The 21,395-nt window shown below is 48.0% G+C and overlaps 1 protein-coding gene across 2 annotated transcripts in view; it reads right to left on the reverse strand.

Moving 5' to 3' along the window:
• Window positions 1-1,105: 1,105 nt before the first annotated feature.
• Window positions 1,106-21,395, reverse strand: part of SPIN1 (spindlin 1) — a 91,868-nt gene continuing 71,578 nt past the window's right edge. For both annotated transcript variants that reach the window (XR_004316422.1, XR_004316421.1), the window contains exon 7: window positions 1,106-2,788. The gene's annotated coding sequence lies outside the window, so the exon portion shown is untranslated. The remainder of the gene's footprint in view (window positions 2,789-21,395) is intronic.

The following is a 21,395-nucleotide window of genomic DNA, read 5'->3' on the forward strand; positions in this document are numbered from 1 at the left end:
GTTCATAATATTATAACGTTAAAAATCTTTGTCCATAATTCGATCCTTTTTCAAAAAATTATTTGTTGCTTCTTTTTCCCTTATCAGCCTTGCCTGAATTTGTCTTCTGTTAACCAAGACCTGCCCTCACTCATACTTTTTAGTTCATTATTATTTGCTCATACATCTATACCCATATCTATGTCCACCTTCCTCCTTCCTTTGGGTTTATTTTCTTGGGTTGAATATTTAAGTTACTGATTTCCAACCACTTTTCTCTAATGTATAAATTTAAGGCTGTGTGCATGTCCATTGAAATACGGCCTGAAGACCATCACATAAATCTTGATGGGGAATTTTTGTTAAATTAAAAATACACCATAATTTTTATTAAGGAGTTTCCTTTTATTTGTCTTATTTAGAAAGATATTAAATCCAAGGCTGGGTTTGGATACTTCTGTTATTAATTTCTGATTTTACCACTGTATGGTCAGAGCATGGTGTCTGTATGATATCACTCAGGTAAGGTTTATTGAGATAAACTTGGAGACCTGATAACCAGGTCAGTGTTTGGAACTGTTCTGAGTATATTTGAATTAAAAAAAAAAAAAAGGATGTTCTGTCTACCCCTTTTGGTGCAGGAATCCAAGCTCATTGATTGTATTGCTCAAATCTTCTATGCCCTCACTATTTTCTGTCTGATGCATCTCCCAGTTTCTCACAGAACCATGCTCTCCGTATTTCCACTGTGATAGCTGATCTGTCGATCACGTTGTAAGCCTGCCCACTTTGTTTTCTGCATTTTGAGGGTGAGCCCCTATCTACACATTAAGATCATGATACATTCTTTATAAGGTTCTCCTTTGTATCACCGATTAACAAAGCCATTACCTTATTCACTATTTTATTCCTGTTGATGCATTTGACCTTGAGGAATATAATTATGTTCACACAGCCATGCCATCTTTTTCTGGATAGTATTAGTCTATTTTATCATTTTATTTTAAATTCCTTTGCATTTAGCATTTGTGTGTGTATGTGTGTGTGTGTGACATTATGTTTTAGCTGTTGGTTTTGCAGATTGGAAATTGGAGTTCTTTCTTTTATGTATTTTTTTGGCTCCAAATTTTTTTTCTTTCCTTTTTTTTTTTTTTTGTATTAATTGAGTAATAGTCAGTTTACAATGTTGTGGAGCTTGGATTTCTTAATCCAGCCTTAGAATCTGCCTCTTGTACATGATGAGCTTAATCTCTTCATATAAATCATCACGACTATACACTTAGGTTTATTTCTGTCATCTTACTTTGTGCAAACGCTGTTTACCACCTGTTGGTAAGCGTCTCTTAGCCGGTAACAAGAGGTTTCAACAAGGGCTCTCTGTGTGTGAGAGGAAATACTCTTACTTTCATTTTTCTGAAAATGTCTTTTCTTCCTCCTTCTTGAATAGTTCAGGTAGGTAAGTATCTGCTTTTTCTTGCTCCCCTCACCTTAAATCACTTCTGTCTTAATGCTCTGTGGTTTTGTAACAGAAAAGAACAAATCTGACTCCGTACTAGATCTGTTCCTTTGGCTCTAACCTTGTGCCCTGTTTTCTAAGCTTAGTCCTACTCACTCTGCACCTTTTGTAAAACCTTTTGTTGCCTTTAGCCTGAAATACCCAGGAGAGCCTATTCTCAAGGCTCTGACCTTTAAGGATATTAACACTTTTGCACTTACATAAAGACAACAAGTCGCAGAATAGAAAACAACATTTGTCTTGCTGGAGATTTACAGGGACACAGTGACCTGACCCACGAGGACAGCTGCAAGAACAAAGAATTCCTATAGCAAGAAGTTTGCAACAACCAACCATACCCTCATTCCCTTTTTTCAGTATAGAAGGAGCCTGTATTCTGACTGTGGTAGGATGGTTCTCCAAGACATTATTCTGCCATCCTCTCGGTCTGCTGTCTTTCCAAAAAAGCCACCATTCCTTGCCCCAGCACCTCGTCTCCCGATTTACTGGCCTGTCGTGCAGCGAGCAGAACCAGTCTGGATTCAGTAACAGTTTTACCACAGTATGTCTCGATGCTGGTTTATCTATCTGCTTACTTCATTTGGATCTAATGATTTCTCTTTTGCCAGTTCTAGAAAATTCTCAGCCATTGACTGAGGCTATTACCTCACTAACCATGCTTTACGCAGGGTTAGGATGTACTGGGCACTGCTCCAAGCACTTTATGTCAAAGTGTGTTTTAAGTGATTCAACAGGCAGGACAAGACGCCATGAAAAAAATTAGTGGGCAGATTTAAGGGGAGAAAAAATAGCACTTCTGGAAGTGAAAAATACAGTTATTGAAATAAAAAGTCAAATGCTTTCTTTTCTCTTGGGCTGGGTCATCCAGACGGTTCCCTGCTCAACGTCAGCCTCACACCGATTCCTCACACGGCGCCGCTGGTGTAAGCTCGAGCCCCTCAGTCGCTGAGGGCACAGACGGGGGCTGGGACTCACCCCCGCCTCAGGCTCGCGCTGGTGGACTGGATTATTTTAATCTATCTTTTGCTGAGAGAAAAGCCTGCCCAGCGCCCCGGCTTCGCAGAGGGCCCTTCCTTCTGACGTCGGCAGACGGGGGCCAAGGCCCCACCCCGGGCCCCGTGAACGTTTCTGAACGCGGGGCTGGCTGCTCGCCGCTCCGAAGTCAGTGCATGAGAGAGGCACTGCTGATAGGGAGGAAAGCTGCTCTTCAACAGGATGCCGGCAGTCCGGGGAGACGGCGGACCCCTGTTGCCCAGAGACCGTCTCCGAAGATGCGGCTCAGCCACGGAAGTCCTGAAGGGAAACGGGGCAGTTAATCACCGAGACGGGGGCCAGAGTCACCGCCCGCCCCTGCCTGCAGGCGGGCAGTTCCTTGTGAATCTTCCTTAGATGCTGTCTTGTTCACACAGTTTGCTCACGAGGGGACTGAAGGGGGAGGCAGGGAAGAGCTCTGCTCATCTCTTACCCTCTCACCCCCATTTCTACTTCTGTGATCTATGGAGGAGCCACCAGGTTAGGCAAGTGTAGTGCCGTCAAAAGATCTGAAAGCTGTGCTAAGGCCTGAGATGAACGGAGCGTGGGGGGCCTGGTTTAAGGTCAGTGACAAGAAAAAAGGCAGGCCATGACCAAGGGGCCTCCGGCAGGGAGCTCTTCCTGCCAAAAGCTGCCTGCACGAGTGCTGACCGGTCCCCAGGCCGCCCACCACCCCTCCCCCCAGGCCACCGCAGGTCCAGGCCACACGCGCACACCCACAGCCCCGCCGCCCTGGCCGTCAGGCGGTTGTTTCTGGCACGCAGGGAACTGGGACCTCCCCTCCTTCCTTCCACGCTCAGCAGTGCACCTTCAACTGTTCTGTTTTATCCAGTATCTTTGCACGTCCTGTAGTAAAGAGGGAAACCCCCTGTGCCATTGGGACCGACACCCCTTCATTTTGAAAGTTTGTCACTTTGTTTTTAGTAAGTTTACTGAGACTCTTGGGAAGAGCCCACCGTCATAGCTGGATTCTGTGCTGGATTCTGAGGCACTGAGCTCATCCCAGTTTATTGTAAGTGATGTACCCGGTCTGACTCTTCAGGTATCAGCGAGCGGTTTGTTGTCCACGCTGCTTCCTCCTGCTCCACCTGCCTGCCCCCGCCAGCTTCATCGCCAGCTTCATCGGGTCCTCACTCTCCTCCCCCACCCCTCACACACAAGCGCGCCGCCTGAAAACTGTCAACTTCCCACATAGAACAGAAACTGGAGACGTCGTTTATTTAAATATGCCCCTCTGCCCTAAAGTGTTCCTGTTAACACAGAGGTGTCACGTGCCCCACATTCCAAAGAGCCCCCGAGTCACCGGGGGGCAGGCCCCCCTGGGGCTGCTAAGATGCGGCTCGGTCCACCCTGCTTCTCTCACCACCACACCATCCACCGCCGACCCCAGGGAAACACAAGCAGGGGACAGGCCACAACCAAAGGGAGGCACGCTGTCCATCTTGGCCTTGCCTCCTCTCATTGCTGCTCTGGTCCCTGTCTTCAGCTGCTCCAAAGCCAGGTTCACAGCCTAAGCTCCTGCCCTACCAGAGGACAATGCCACTCCCCACCCACTCCTTTGCAAGATTTTTTAAATTACTGTTTCATTTTGAAATAATTGTAGATTCACAGTAAATTTAAAAAGAAGCACAAAGAGGTCGTGCGTACTCTTCGCCCAGGTTCCCCCAGTGGGAACATCTTAGTAACTGTAAACAGGAAATTGACATCGGTACGACTCACAAATCTTACATTCGGCCAGGTTTTACACGCACTTGGGTGTGTCCAGAGGTCTGTGCAATTTTACCAGGTGTAGATTTGTGCATCGGCTCCACCACCCAGGTACAGACCTGCTCCATCACCACAAACACCCCTCCCCTCCTCTCTCCACGCCCCCCCCGCCCAGTTCCTAACCCCTGGCAACCGCTAATCTCTTCTCCATCTCTGAACCAGCAATTGTTTCGAAGACTCTGCAGTTGTCTCCGCGAGTTTGGGGCAGAGGACAGATGCCCGTCCCCATCCTGCTGGCTCCTTACTGTGAGAGAGAACGGCCCCCTTCCCTGTCCCTGAAGTGACCCCAGCCCCGAGGGAGGGAGAAGCCCCCTGGCCACCCCCACACCAGGCCAGAGGAGGACTCGGGGCGGGAGGAGGCAGATGTCAGAATCATCATGGACTGAAGTTGTAGACAGTTGTAGACTGAGCTGGAAGACTTCACAATCGAGACGTTCCAGACGGACGTTGTTGAGGAACAGGAAAGAAGAATTCAGCATAAAAAAAAAAATTTCTGGACAACAACCTGGAATAATCTATCCAATTAAAAATTTTCATTCTCTTCGAGGCAAGAAGTCCAATTCTAATAATTTCTTCACTAGAAAAATTATGTGACAACATTTGAATTGAGATAAAGCCACCACAGAGATTTCTACCAAAAAAAAAAAAAAAAAAAAAGAGAGAGAGAGAGAAGAGAGAATTCAGCACATGCTGACACCAGTGATTGGAACAAAAATTAACGCATTTCCCCCCTGTTCCTGCCGAGTTTGCCTGGCTCATTATGAGTGGATGTGCCTCTCCAGTCCTCTCGTGACTATCTTCCCTCCCCGAGGTCAGAAGGACATGTATTCCTCTGCAGCCAGGGCGGAAAATTAGGTAACACTGCCCCCGTCACGCTGTGGTCACGCCCCTGCCCACCTGCCTGGAGACATGCTCCTGTATCACCTCTGCTGAACACCAGCACCACTCCTGGATTTTATTGAAAGCATTTACAGTATCTACTTCCACATTATTACATTTTCTCTTGAAGTTTGTTCACTTTTAAGTATCACTGTTTAACACGATTATTAGAATTTCTTGAACATTATCATCATTCTGGAAGAGTTACGAATTCATTTAGCCTGATTCTTTGTCCATGACTTTTGCCTGTTCTTTCACAATCTTGAGGTCTTGTTTTCCAACTCTGTTCTGGTCCTTCTTTGAGATGTTCTCCAGTCAGGTACGCAGTGAGTCTTTGCAGGTCTGGAAACACCCTTCCTTTGCCCTGACACCCAGGTATTCAGGTTGGAGCGGGGACTCTTGGACTCACAGGCAATGGCATTCGGAGATAAGTGAGTGCTTGGTCTATCATGTAGTGGAGGAGATGAAGAAGGCAAACTTCATGCAGCCAGACAGCTGCTCTGCAGACGCCAGGGAGGCACAGAGCCAGCCACGCAGGAGGAATGTGGTGTGCACCCCAGCCACGCGCGACCTCATGCTGGGCTGCTCCGCACCGTAGGGTGTGATGCCCCACGAGTCACCTGTGTCCTCGGTCCTTCCCATGTCCTGTGTCCTCATCCTCTTCCCCAGGGTCCTACGTCCCTCAGAGAGACGTGAGTCCTTGGGACAGGACCCAGAGTGGACATGATGCCTGGGGCTGCAACACCCAACGTGCTACAGACACAAAGTCAATTGCAGAGGAAGGCAGAGGTGGCCCTGGTGACCATCCCCTCATCTCCTTGCCTCTTCTAAGAACCTTCAGTTATGGGAGATGATCCATTCTTGTCTGAGCCGGTCTTTTCTGTCATTGTTGCGGAAAACATCCCATGTGGTACTTTAATTGTCTAAAACTCCCGTCATGTACAAGGTCTAACGGCAGACACTCTTCCTGTTGAATGTGATGGCATCGCAGGGAGACGTGTATGGAGACGATGTAGCTCAGAGTCAGGATGCGACGGGGGGTCTAGTCAGACCTGCCGTGCCCCCTCCCCATCCTGGGTTTGCTCTGGTGGGGACCCACCACTCCCTCAACGTCCCGTGACAGCCCCTTTAAGGGGCCCCTAAAGGGGTCATCAGCCCATTTGAAAGGCGGAGATCTGAAGCCTGGCCCCCCCGCCCTGAATGGCAGGTGGGTGTCTGGAGGAGCTCAGCCCACAGCAGGGCATGAAGGCAGAGATGAGTCCTCCATTAGGACGTGGGGAGCCAATCGTTCAACGATTTCTTGTTAAGAGACTAGTTTCCAGTGAGAGATCTGGGGCTCCTCGCGTACGTTACGGTAACTGTGGGCTCGGGGTGCCCTGTCCGCTCTCTCCAGAGTCTCCAGCTGCAGGGTCCTTCAAGCCTCTAAGAGCGCGCGCACACACACACACACAGAGGGGCCCGCACCGCCCTGCACCGCCACACCGATCGCCACTTGTTTGGCCAGGACAGAACAAATACTCTTATGCGATCATTTTGCTTACAGAGCATCGCAAACACAGTTTCCTTCATCCTGGGGGGAAACTTGGGCCTCAGGCAATGGTCCTGTCAGCTGGGACCACTGTTTGCAGAAGAAGCCCATGGGCAGCCAGACGGACCTCGTTTGTAACTACAAATGGAAATCCCGCGATAGCGTTGACTGAAGTAACAAAGTGCACGGAGGGCTCTCCGGCAGATGGCGGATGCAGGCACGGGCAGGTGGAGAGCCTTTATCAGCAAGAGCGGACATCACAAAAAAGTCCGCAAGAGAATCAAAACAGAAACACAAAGTGTGTGTGTGTGTGTTAGAGGAGACAGGATTCAAGCAGGTGTGGCTCTCGCTGGCCCCTCCGGCCTGGCCTGAGTACGTGGGAAGTGACCATTAATTACCCTGCCTCAGATGGTTGTTGAGACCAAACTTCAGCCTGCCCGTCTCTCCCGTCTCCCATTCTTTGCCAGCCTCACTGCCCGCCCTCCAGTATCTCTAACAAAACAAGCCATGTGCTCTCTCACCCCAGGGCCTTTGCACATGCAGTTTGCTCTGCCTCTCTTGAATTCACTGACCCTATTCCCTGTTCAGGCCTCTGCTTAATGCTCTGTCCCAGCAAGTCCACTTTCAACCCCTGGACCCCGTCAGCCCAGGTTAACTCAGGTTGGGGATTTTCCCACAGTACCAGCTGGCATAGTTACACGTGTGGCTGATCTTCGACAGTATATATTCCCATACAGAGTCGCAGGATAGTTAGTGCTACTTACTAGCTAGTTTCAGTCCATCTTCCCCTGCGGGCGTGAGCCTTGTGAGAAGGGGGCTGTGGCTCTCCTGCTCAGAGCTGGGCACCCAGAGGCTGGCATGAGCCTTCTGAAGAGGAAGAGCAAAAACCCGCCCTGCAGCCCCACACGACCAGCTGCAGAATTCACAAGAAAAGCATTTCTCACAGGACAGCCGTGCCCTGTCATGACGACCCCCCTCTGGGAGGGACTGTGGCCGTCACCCACTGAGAAGCTTGATTCTCTAAAATCCTAGACTGCCAGACACTCGCTGTTTGGCATGAAAGCTGTGAGAACGAAGTGGCCCACGGTCCCCAGGGGACTTGGGTCGTGGACTCAGGGATGCAACCCAGACGTACAGCCCAGGTGCCCAGCATCAGACCATGGGGCCCTGGACACACCTTCTCTCCTCTCTTACCTTCGCAGGGCAGACTTGCGTGGCCCTTTCCTCCTGGGCTCGAGCCTGTCAACCCATAGCTTCCTTCCAGTTTCACCTGAACTCTGCCCTGTCCAGATCCTACACAGACTCTCTTTCCTGGTAAGATGCCCAAACATCCCTCTGGTGAGCAATCAGCTCACTGCAACAGGTCAGAGCACCGGAGGCCGGGTCTGCCCCCGGAGGTCCTGGGTGAGAGGACACCACAACTGATCTGAGACAGAGCCTGTGCATTGCCCGTGTGCCCAGCAGACAGGCAGCACTCGGGCCAGCAGGCTCCACAAAGTGACCAGGGCTGCAGCCTCTGTCTGTCTTCTACAGGTTTAATTGTAGACATTTTTTAAATTGAGACATAACTCATATACTATAAAGTTCACCCTTTGTGAACTTTTAACTCAGTGAGGTTTTGTTTTAGTACATTTACAAGACTGTACAACCACCGCCACCACCTAGTTCCACACCGTGTTCATAATCCAGACAAGAACCCCCGACCCACTGGACAGCACCCCCAGTCCCACCTAGCTCCTGGCCACCTCCAGTCTGCTCTCCGTCTCTGCAGATTCCCTGTCCTGAACATGTCCCAGACATGGAAACTTAAAACCCGTGGCCTTGGGGTCTGGGCTCTGTCACTCAGCATAATGTTCCCAAGGTTCATCCAAGGTGTAGCTCGTTCCAGTGTTTCACTCCCTTTGTGGCTGCATAATCGTCCACTGAATGGATAGACAGTATTTTCTTTATCTAGACATCACCAACTAATGGACATCTGGGTTCTGTCTTCTTCTTGGCTGTCATGAATAATGCAGCTGTGAACATTCGTGTACAAACTTCCACGTGGACACACTTTCATTTCTCTTGGGTTTAAACCCCAGGAGCGGAGATCTGGGATCGTGTGGTTACTGTTTACAATGTGAGGAACCGCCAGGCTGCTTTCCAAAGCGGCTGCACCACTTGGCATTCCCACCAGAAGTAAATGATGGTTCCAGTTTTCCACACCCTCACCAACACTTGTCTTTCTGCTTAGAGCCATCTTAAGTGAGTGTGAATACATTTATTTTTTTTTTAGTAAGTTTCCCCTCTCTCATTATGACACTGAAATGCAAACATCCCTCTAAGGACACAGTCACAGGCGTGTCCAAGTGTCCTCTGTGCTGTGGCCTCAGAGCTGTGTACGGAGCAACCCCCTTCCTGTGCGACCTTGGACAAGCTGTTTATCAGCTCTCAGCCTCAGTTTCCACATCTGTAAAATGGAGATGGTAATGTCTGTTGTGAGGATTTAATGAGATAATATATGTAAAATCTCTAGAAAACTGCCTGGCAAATAGTAAGCGATTGTGTTTCTTCTTGTCACGTCAATGTAAGCTGATGCCACTGAGCTCCTGTTAGCAAGAGAAAGACTCCCATCTGTCAGAGCAAACTAGACAGGCCATAGTGATCCAGCTACTGTCACTCAATCTGACCAAGTGCCCACCACCCAGAGACAGTCCCTAACGACAGCCACCAGGGTGGGTCCTGACCTCAGGTGTCTGCGCTTGACCTCAGAGTGCGGTGTTACAGGCCCGCGGGCTGGGCAAGACAGGCCCTGATCGCTGAGGATGAAGCCCAAAGGATAAACTCAGGCCGCTGCGCTCCCAGTGGTTCCCTGTGCCTCTCGGTGACATCCTGCCTGGGGCCTCCCTGGGAACCCCTAGACTGGCCTGGAGGGCTGTGCAGGAAACACCCAGGCAAGCCCGCTGCTCCCTCTCAGCCCTCAGTCTCCCCCAGGTCCCCTCCGGGCCTGGGGACCCGTTTCTCCGACGCTGCAACTGCTCAGCCCCCTCGGGGCCAGTGCAGTGCCCGTCATGGCGACGGCAGCAGCTTTTACCCTGGAGGTGCAACCAGCCAGCCCCAGGGGTGTCACGGTGTTACAGTCCCCTCGGCCTTGGACACCTCGCGTCCTTCGCCCAGGTCGCTGGGGCCCGTGGCTTACTCACCTGGCCTGACTAGAGCACCTGGAGGCCGGGCGAGCCCTCCTGGGGCCCGGGGCAGCTCCGGGGGCCCAGCCAGGTTTCTTTCCTTCCCATCTGTGCTCTCAGAGTTAGGCGGCTGCCACCTGTGTGCCTGCACACTCACCGCACACGCATATGTAACATGCCCACAGGTTCACGTGCTCGTGCACACGCACGTTTTACATGTGGATGTAAAAGCAGACACACGCACGCACATTTAAACACATGCTCGTGCACTCGCACGTGCAGACACACACGCGCACTCACACACCGGTGAGCACCACACCAGCCCTGTTCTCAATCTCTGGGACCCGCAGAGAGGGGAAATGTGACAAATAAGAACGATTCGAACGTACGTCAAGCCTCTCCGTAAAACCGTGGGTGAGACACACGCTCCTCTCCCCAGAGCGAGAGCCGGGCCTCCCGTGGTGCGAGCCAGCAGCGGGCGGGGGCGGGGGCCGGTGACGACCGCGGTGCCAGCCCTGCGCGCCGCGCGCCACGGCGTCTCTCCACCGACTCCCCTCCGAGCTGTAGGTTGCAAGCTGCTCCTTCTAGGTCCCCCATCCCCAAATCCAAGCCACCTTTTATTCCTGAGAGACTTTTACTCAAAGACGCGCTGGTCGGTCCCACTTAGTAGCGACCATATTTCTAAGGACTTTTTAGGAGTGATTATCAGATGTGGACTTTAAAAGGTGACCTCCAGCTCCTCGCCGAGTCCCTGGGACCCGCTCTCGGAGGAGGCCTTCCAGCCCACCACGGCCGGCCCGGAGGCTGAGAGGGGTGGAGACGGTGCGATTTACTCATTAACCATCAACTCTTCAGTGCGGTGACCAGTTTCTCCGGAATGAAGAGGAAGAGCTTACTGCCTAGGACACACATTTGGCTTTATTCTCTTGCAGGTAATTCAGACAAGAGGAGCACTGATGTTCACAGGGACAAACAGGTCCTGCAGACACGAGCAAGCAAAGCACTTCTGAGACGGCCGCCACCCCGAGGCTTCTGAGGCCGGGGCGTAAAGCAAGCACCGGCCACGCACCCCGCGGTGGGCGGCGCCTGGCCGCCTCTCCCCTTTGCCTCAAACCTTACGTTCTCACGCTGTGCAGAGTAGCCAGCTCCTAAGCGTGAGCGCTCCGTCTTCGTGACAGCGCGGGCTTTTAGGGCTGGGATTTTCATGGAACATACAGAGTCTCAAATACCCAGAGCACGCTGGGCGAACAAAGCGCTCTTGGCAGAACGCGGAGCTGGCATGACCTTGAGTTGTCCCCCCGAGTGAACGTGGCCAGGGTAAGGACGGAGAGCCAGTCCCATTGGAGCCTGGAAGGTACCTCTCTTCCCTTTGTATCTGGACCCTGCTGCCTGGATCTTAAAGGAGCCAGCACGTCCACACCTCAGAGGAGACGGCGCCCTGTGGTCGCTGCCCACAGGGTCAAGGCTGGGGCTGGCGACGGCTGCCCACCCGCTCAGGCCACAGGACACCAGGACGGCCGGACCAGCTCGCAAAGGACACGCGAAATGTCCGGGGGAACGGGGTGTTCTCAGGTACGACCGTGGAGAGGGACTCCCCTGGCAGTGACGGCCTCTGGACCCCCACCAGCAGGAGCGCACGTGGAAGTCGTCAGGCAACAAAACGCAACAAAAGACGATCTCTCCAGCCAGGAACTCCAGCAGAAGACACCTGAAATCCTTACGGATTCTCATCCCCAGCGGCTTCCGTAACGTCTTGCCTCCATCCGGACCTGCTCCTTCAGCTCCCACTCCCAGCCTGGCACTCTGGGCCCCAAATGACCTTCCCCCCTGGAACGTTTTATCCGTTCTCCCCCGAAGCGCAGGCGCTCACGCAGGAGAGGTCAGACCGCCGGCTGCCCTCTTCTCCCCGTGTCTGTGTGTCCGCCTTTGCCAGGGGCGGGGCAGCGGCGAGGAACACGCCGGGCCGCACGCACGTCCCAGCGAGGAAAGAGGAAAGACACGCTGCACGCCCGCCCACCGCGCCCCGGGGACTTGGGCGCAACGTCCCCACGTGAATCTGCCCTGGGGCTGGGCTGACTTGCAGGACAGCCTCCATAGCTAATTTTTCCAAAAGACGCTTTCGCAAAACCCCACCGGACCACAAATGTACGCGTGACCGGCACTCTCCGGTCCCTCGCACCTGTGAGCTCTGGCACCTGCTCCAGCCAACACAGCGTCTCCAAGCTCGTGCACACAGGCGCGCACAAGTCTGCATCCCGCCCGAGATGGGCTCGGGAAGGGTCCTCACTGCAGGGGGCTGAGCTGTGATGGGGCCACGGTGGCGGGCTCCCCAGTGACACGGGCGGGTTCTCAGCCCAGCCTGCGTGACCTGGGAGGTCACCTATCCACTTCCTTCACTTTCGGAGGGTGCGTTCAGCCCCCTCAGCATGGCAGATGCGTTATTTCCCAGCGAAACTAAACTAACACCCAAAATTTCAGGTTAATGAGTCACTGGGAGTGAAAAAGTGTGTAAGGTTTCATTCTCAGCTGTGTTTGCTCTTTGCGTCCTTTTTTGTTTCTCGCTTTGTTTTGGTTTTGGTTTTGGCTTTTCATACTCCCTTCCGTGCTGACCTTCTCATGGGCCTGTCCCCTCTCCCAGATTGAGCCCGCTCTTGGTCTCCGGCGGGACCACACTGTCAGCATCAGAAGGGCCACCTGGGGCCAAGGTGCTTCCTTCAGCTTCTGGTCAACCTCCAGGCCTCGCCCACCAGCTCGCTCACCCACCACTGCCGCCCCCTGCAAGCCGTCCCCCAGGGCGCGTCTCAGCTGGGGCCCAAGCCGCCCAGCTCTGCAAGTACTTGTAGCTTGTTTCCCGGTTTTCTCGCCTTCCTCTCAGCCACCTGACAAAAGGGTCCACTTGTGAAGATGACCTTCTGGTTCCCATCAGTTATTTTCCTAAACAGAGAAACCTTTAGTTTTTCACGACTTTTGCTCTGACGCTATTCCCCAGCACCTGACCCAGAGGACAAAGGTGCGTGGCCCTCGGGGAGGTGACCAGTCCCTCGGCAATTCACTTCGTCCCTATGACGGCACGTCCTCAGACACCACACTTCTGGTCTAGCCCTGACTCTGGGGCTGAACACCAGAGCATCACGCAGGAGGGGGTCATAAATACAAACTCTCCGGGAGCAGCTTGAACTAAAACTGGCAAACGCTCCCGCCCACCTTTCCTTCTTGGCAGAATTCAGGTCTCATCTTGGGAGTCTTCCAAAAGCTTTACTTAAGGTATAAATTACAAATGTGTCATAAAATCACTTATTTTAAGTGAATAATTTTTTAAGTAGATTTAGGTTGTGTAACCATCACCACAATGTTCTTCAACAGTTCCCTCAACACAAAGACTCCTGTGTCCACTGGCAGGTGGTCTCCAGCCCCGGCCCCAGCAACCAGTGACCCACTTCCTATCTGTAGTTTCCCCACTTCATGAAATGTCCTCCAAGTGGAATCATACGATGTGTGGTGCTTTCCACCTGGCTGCTTCTACTTCACGCATTTTTGAGGCTCATCCATGCTGTAGCAGGTACCAGATCCCCCCTTTTCCTGTCTGAGTACTGTTCCACTGTATGGACATACCATATTGTGTTTATCCATCCACCAGCTGAAACTTGGGGTATTTCCATTTGGAGGCTATTATGAATGGTGCTGCCACAAACATTACTTTACAAGTTTTCTGTATTTTCTCGGTTCTCATGTGTATTTTCCCAGGAACCTAGGGTCTTCTGGTATATTTATATTTAACTTTTTAAGAAACTGCTAAATTGTCACCCAAAGGGGCCGTACCAGTTTTTTCACATCATAACCAGCATTTGTCATTGTCTGTCCTTCTGGTTTTTATTTGCTGCAGTTATTCTGGGTAGGAAGCAGCACCTCAGTTTCCACTTGTTTCCTTAATGACTAAAGATGTTAAGCACATTTTCTGTGTTTATTGGCAATCTGTGCATCTTCCTTGGAGAGATGTCTACTCCAATCCTTTGTAACTTTACTTGGACTGTCTTGTTAGAGTTCTTCATATACTCTGAATACAAATCTTTTATCAACATGATTTACAACTTTTCTTCCCAGTCTTTGGCTTTGTTTCTTATTTCCTTAACAGTGGCTTGTGACACATAAGTTTTTAATTTTGATGACGTCTAATGTACCAACTTTACCTTTTCTAGACTACCTTTTCTTTGACAAACCTGGGGTCATGAAGATTCTTGCCTATAATTTCTTCTAAATCTAACAGTTTTTGCTCTTACATTTAGGTGTATGGTCATTTTTAAGTTAACCTTTGTATATTACAAACGGTCTAAATTCATCTTTTTGCACATGCATATATATCCAATCCTTCCATCCTCATCTGCTCAAAGGGCAGTACTTTCTCCACTGAATTGCCTCAGTACTGCTAAGGAAAACCAGTTGGCCATAAATTTAAGAATTAATTTCAAGACTGTCAATTGTTTCACTGAGATGGCTAACTATCCAGATGTATCTCCATTCCAAAACCACACTATCTTGATTATTGTTGATTCATAGTAAGTTTTGATATCTGGAGTAGAAATTCTCCAAATTTGTTTTTACTTTTCAAAATTCTTTTGGCTATTCTGAATCCTTTTACATTTCCATAAAAATTTTAGGGTCAGCTGGTTAATTTCTGCAACATAGCCTGAGGGACTTTTGACAGGTATTTCCATATTAACAATGGATCTTCCAATCCATGAACATGGAATGTCTCTCCATTTACTTAGTTTTTTTATGTATAATCTCACACTTTTATTAAATTTATTAAGTATTTTATCCTTTTTGATGGAATTAAAGTTGGATAGTGCACTGCTATATTGTATATAGAAATGCAACTAATTTTTGTATCTAGATCTTCTATTTCACAACCTTGCTGAATTCCTTAACTCTAATGTTTTATGTGTGTATCCTCTAGGATTTTCAACACAGAATCATGCCATCTGCAAATAAAGATAATGTTATTTCTTCGTTTCCCATCTGTATGCTTTTTTTTTCCTTGCTTGATTGCAGGGCTAGAACCTACAGTATAATGTTGAATAGAAGGAATGATGGACACCTCTGACATTTCCTGACCTTAGGAGAGTTATCCTTTCACTATGAAGCATGATGTTAGCTGTTGTTTTTTAACGAATGCTCTTCATTAGGTTGAGAAAATTCCCTTCCAATCCACGTTTTTTGAGTTTTGTCATGAACGGTGTTAACATTTTGTCAAGTCCTTTCCCCCTGCATTTTGAAATGACTTGTGCCTCTTGTCCTTCCAACTAGCTAACACAGTGGAATACGTTCATTGGCTTTCTGATATTTAATCTCACTTGGTCACGTACCTAAACCTTTCTAAATGTCACTGCATTTGTTGAAGATTTTTGTGTCTACATCCGTAAGGGATATTGGACCGTAGTATTCTTGCCATGTTTTTGTCTGCTTTGGTATCAGGATAACGGGGGTCCACAGCACAGACCTGGTGAGTATTTCTTCCTCTTCTATCTTCTGAGTCTGTGGAAGACTGGCATTATTTCCTCTTTAAACGTGTGTAAGCATTCACCCGTGAAGCTATCTGGCCCTGAGTTTTATTTTGTGGGAGAAGTCTGGTTTCTAGTTTAATCTCTCCACTTGTTATAGATAGATCTAATGACTTTTTCTGTTTCCTCTTGACAGTTTCAGTAATTTGTGTTTTTCCAGGATTTGTCCATCTCACTTGAGTTGTCCATGTGTTGGCATAACGTTGTTCATAGTATCCTTACAATTCTTTAAGTTCGGTAAGATTGGTAGTAATGTGACATCCTTCATTCCTGATGTGGGTAGCTGCCGTCTTCTCTTTCTCGGTCAGTGTGACTGAAGGTTTGTCAAACTCGATCCTTTCAAAGACTCAACAACTGGTTTCACTGATTTTTTCTCGTCTATTTTTGTTTTCTACTTCACTGATTTCCATACTAATCTTTATTATGTCTTTCCTTCTGTTAGCTTTGGTTTTATTTTGCTCTTCTTTTTCTAGTTTTTTGTAAGTGGAAGCTTAGACTCTTGATTTGAGATCTTTTTAATATAAGCATTTACAGCTATACATTTCCTTCTGAGCACTGTTTAGCTGCATCCCATAAATTTTGATATTATGTTGTAATTAACATTTATTAGCAAGTGATTCCAATTTTTTTTTTACAAACACTCTTTAATGATCATTTATTATAGTTTTTGCAAAATCCAACTCCCTTCCAGGAAGATAACAAGTAATTTAATATAAAACACAGGTTGTTAGTTAACTAATTCAAGCTCTGTATCTCAGATTCTGAAAAGTGTATGGAGATCTCTCTCTCCTCTATCTACTCATACAGACCAGTAATGAGGCCAATGTGAGTTCTCTGGAAAGCAAACATGGATGCATTTTAAGCCACTGCACACACACACCCACGTCATAATTCAAATGGTTTGAAGACAGAGTTCCAGCCTCTTAAAGACAAGAATTCAGTGAGAAACACATACCTAGGTTATTCAGAGAAACTCCAAGGGTACATAGCAAATGAACTGTTATGAAATGCTATTTTTTTTTGTTCCTAAGATAGTTTCTTTTAATTAATAAGCATCTTCCAAAGTTACAAAATGACATCAATTCATTTTCCAAAGTTAAATCGATGTGTGTGAGGACCAGAGTGCATCCTGCAGGCGAAAATCATCTTGGCACAAGGTATTTTTCCCTGTCCTGCAAATTTTTTGTTTTGTTTGAAAACTATTACTGGGTATCCTTCCTTTCAGGAATAGAAGAGGCATAATCTAAAGTGACTTGAGTTTTATTTCTGATGAAGCTATAAACATCATTTGAATACCGAAGCCTGAGGGCTGTTTTCCATCAGCTAACGGCCAACAGCAGACAAGGGTCACCTGGCTGACATCTGAGGTAGGACTCACAGCCTACTTCCTGAATGGGTGAAACACAGTGCCACGTGCTGATGATCTGAGCACCCTGGAAAACACAATCACAGCCCTCCAAACAGAACTTTAATCATTTCCACAGTTCCAAAGTCTTTTAAGAATAAGATTCTTATATTGATATAAAACTTAATCTGGAGGTTTAAAAACAGGAAGATTCTGGTCAAGGTCATTAGAAACATAAAAGCATCTTCTCACCATCCCTGAGATACAGCCTTGCAGATATTAACAAAAAAGTCCATGATTTTTAACTACCCACTAAGATCTAAGATGTCAGGTCTCAAACCTGAGAGCACAAAAGCACCAAGTTGCTTAGGGGAGAGAAGGGGTGCTTCTAGGATCAGTGTTTCCGAGCACAGACGTTAGACTGTGTGAAGCCCAGGGCTCTGCATTTTTAATGACCCCACACGGATGATCCTGGAGCTGTTTCTCACACTCCACTCAAAGACACTAGCCTAAGATGGCTCACAATGGCTAATTCTTACTGAACATTCCAAAAGACCACCCATTTCTGATTAACAAAACAAGTGTGCAATAAATTCCTTTTTTTTTTTTTTTAGCTCTTTAACCCCCTTCTGCTCCATAAAAGCAATAACTTAATGGTGAGTTCCAAGTACAACGTCAGACGAGGAAAAAAGCTACAAAAACCCACCTTTTAAAAATATTAGGTAGTAACTGAATCTTCTGGAAAAGTTTGTTTGGGCTCATGTCAGACCATTAACAATGTGTGAACTGTTGATAGGGCGAGGGAAGTAAAGGCATGAAAAAGACTGGGACAAACGTAAGAGAAAATGGCCACGTCGGCCAACTGTCTCATTACAGTACCTGGTGTCTGCTTTGCCACCAACTCCGACAGGCAACCTGGGGCTGGAGCTGCTCTCTTCTCTGCAATCCTGGCCACCAGCGTAAGGAGATAAGGTCACAGGCACCACTCAAAGAATTCCCACTCTGGAAAATGAGAAGTGCTCCTAGCTGCCATGGCAAACCCCACAGTCAGACACGCTCTTCCTCGACAGTCATGCAGGACCAGCTCCCAAGGCTATGAAGCCAGCCTGGTCATTCGGGATTCAGATCTGATACTTCCCTGTGCATTTCCCTCAGAGGCCTCCTCGCCACCCGCAGTAGGAGTGTAACTGAGATAGCAGTTACACTACAGATCTTTGTGCAAAAAAAAAGCAGTTTCCCTGCTGCGCCTCTTTCCAGGAAGCAGACTGAGCGGGAAGGGGGTAGCGCTGGGTCAGGTGCCTGGGCGGCAGGGTCCTTGGGGTCAGGTGGATATCCTGACTTCTGAGGTTTGAGTGTCTTCTTAGTGTCCGGCAGACAGGATGCAATCACGTGCACCATCAGGCCTGGGCCGCTCCCTGGATGACGGATGCCTTGAGTGGTGACGAGTGACAGCATCACTACTTGGGTGGTCCGTGACACCAATCGCAATGCGATGCACATGCCGTGCAGGCAGGCAGAGAGGCTCTGGTGGAGGTCGGAACAGTGGAGATGCCTCCTGACTCCAGCGTGGGCCAGCACTCAGCTTCACAGACGGCCTGCAGGCACTCAGAAGCTGGCAGACAGCAGGACGTGGAGAGCCACTTAAAGGTGGACTCTCAGGTGAACCTGAGATGGATACGCTCAGAGCGTTTCTTCTAGTGCTTAAAGGTACCGTAGGCACTGTATGAATTTGCTTACTCCTTTTTTCAATAATGTACCTTCATGTATTTCCCTTTTCGGGGGATTTTCGGCTCAAAGTCGCTCAAACCAGAACTTTTCAAAAGGATACTCTAGAGAGTACTTCCCAGTGAACTAGGAAGGTCACCTGAAGAAATTCATGACACAAGATTCTTAAAATCTTGCCTTTAAAGATCATAAAAAGTAACTTTAAAAAGGAAATAAACCAAGCACAAAATTGTATTAACATGATCCTTAAATAAGATACTTAATAAAGGTACGACTGTTTTAATTTACAGACATTACGGTTTCCACAAAGTGAGAAGGAGTTTTGGTAATATGGTTAGTTATAAAACGAATTTCATCTTCTTGGAAAAATTAACAATCAGCCTCAGATAAAGGCCTCTCAAATCAATTCTGAAAAATTTCTAATTTACCTTCAGTTCAGGGCTGAATGAGCATATGAAGTATCAAGTCAAACCGAGGGTGCGTCCCACAGTATCAAGAAGACATTAAAATACCCTGGTGTCCAGCACCTCGTGGAGCTCACAGTGGAAGAGTACGAAGATGACCATGTGCATGTCCATGTGTGACTGAAGACCTGTGCTGTGCACCAGAAATTGGCACAACATTGTAAACTGACTACAACTCGATTAAAAAAAGATTAAAGTATACAAAGAAAAACCTTGGTATACAAAAGTCCCATTTTAACAGTTTCTTTTCTCAAAATATTTAAAATGTTCTGAAATCCACTAAATCCTACAATATCCACATCAGGAAAGTAATGCTGGCAAAGCTGGTCTTTTTTCCGAAGGAGATAATACAGGGCTACCATTAAGACAGGTGTCTAGCCAAAAATCATGCCCAGCACCTCCCCCGTTCCAGCCTGGGCTGTAACTAGCACCATTTTTAGGGCGGAGGGTACAGCTCAAGCGGTAGAGCACGTGCTTAGCAGGCATGAGGTCCTGGGTTCCATTCCCAGTACCTCCTCTAAAAATAAATTAATAAACCTAATTACCCCCCACCAAAAAAAAAACCCCAAAACAAACAAAGAACTGTTTTTAAACAGTTAAGAAAACACATGACAAACAATTTTCAAGTATTGTAAATTATGAAGATAGAAACTGAGAAAAAAGGTTTTGGATTTTTCTGATAGTAACAGGAACAACTGGAAACTTAACAGTTCATGATAAAACTTAAAGGACAAGGTGCACGCAGAGCCCGAGAAGCAGCAGGGGTAACACCCCAGCAGGCAGGCCCTGCTCACAGCCAAGCGGGTCCTGCTCCAACGTGGAGCTTGAGTTTGTGCTGCTGCCTCCTGGAAGCCCCTCTCTGGGGCAGGCCGGGACGAAGCAGCCCTGGAGGACGGCAGCGTATGGACGCTGCGTTGGCCAGCAGTCGGCGGGAGAACTGTGACCGTAAACTGAGAATATGCTGCAACTTACATTTTGCTTTGTTTTCTCCCTCAAAAAGCTACACCACCGCTCTGGTGTCACAGGGAACTAAGATGTTTACATGGCAGTGACCAGACATGAGCTCCTCCAGGGAGCACGGCACGGCAGGGGGACACCGGTTAGCGGCAAGTCCGCCCGCCAAAGCCCAGGTGTGACCGTGGGTATGAGGCGGCACCTCGCTGAACCAGGCGAGCAGCGCGAAGCCTGTGATGCAGTAACACTTGGACACGAGCTTGCGGCTACCCGAATCACCCTGCCAGTTTAAACGCAGCAGAGCCTGTCACTTATTCTGAGGCATTTTTGCAAAAACAAGTCAATCCTTCCTAAGTGCTTTAAAGAAACAGGAAATTATACTACTATTCGGAATAAACAAGTAAGAAGCTCAAAGATGTTTAAAAAAAAATAATCATGCAAAGAAAGAAGCTGAGCACAGAAGCTGAGCACAGAGAACGGAGACCAGACTGCAAAATCCCTGCCCAGTGCTAAATCTCAGGCCTTGTGAACCTACCTTGCAAATTGTAGCTGCCGCACCCCCCCCAAGTCGTAACCACCGTGCAACTTCACGTACTGGCCAATTTTAACCACATTTTAACAGTGACCAAAAGTTTCAGGAGCTATTTCAGTGAACAGCCTCTCCAAGGTGGCAGAACACCTTTATCAACTTACGTTATCTGGGAAGAAAGAGAAATCTTCCACAGAACACCTTCAAAATGTACTATTTAAGGATGGAGGATTTTCAAGGACAAAGTAACTATTTATGCCCATTTTGTTCCATAAAAGATTTTAGATAGCTTATGAAATTACTTGTATATATTCACATTTACAAAATATACTAGTGCAAATGTACATTTTTCCTACTATCTGAATAGCATTAAAGCTGAATTAGGTTAGAAATGGCTTGTTTACAAGTTACAATAAAGACTTGCAAGATATCAACATTTGATTTCCACTCTTAAAAATTTTAACTTAACCCTCAATTCCAGTTATAATTTCTAGACTGGAGGTCTAGAAGTTCCCCTAAATGTTATCCTTTTAGAGAAAGGCAGCCTGTCTTTGCTTTCTCAGAAGGACAAAAGCATGCTCTGGGTGCCCACACTGTCTACACCTCCCCAGGTGCCCCGTGGAACAACACAGGCGATGGTCTGGTCACCAGCAGCTTCCAACTACCATTCCCTGACAAAGATGATGGTTATTTCTCTTGAGCACAAGCTAAAATAAAATGAGATAATGCTGCAATTTAAATAAAGCAGCAGTCTTTACTTAAGAGCTGTGGGATCAATGTTAAATATCCATACCAGAAATTTAATGAATGATGGGATGTCAAATACTAAGGTGAATTTTATCACCTGAAAAATTTTTCCCTCCAGAAACAGAATCAACTTTTGAAACTTCTCCGAAGAGGGGCCAATCTCAGATTATATTAGAGAGAAAAAGAAACGGCAGTGATTGAAGACACG

The sequence above is a fragment of the Camelus ferus genome, chromosome 31, assembly GCF_009834535.1.
Source record: "Camelus ferus isolate YT-003-E chromosome 31, BCGSAC_Cfer_1.0, whole genome shotgun sequence".
Taxonomy (NCBI): domain Eukaryota; kingdom Metazoa; phylum Chordata; class Mammalia; order Artiodactyla; family Camelidae; genus Camelus; species Camelus ferus.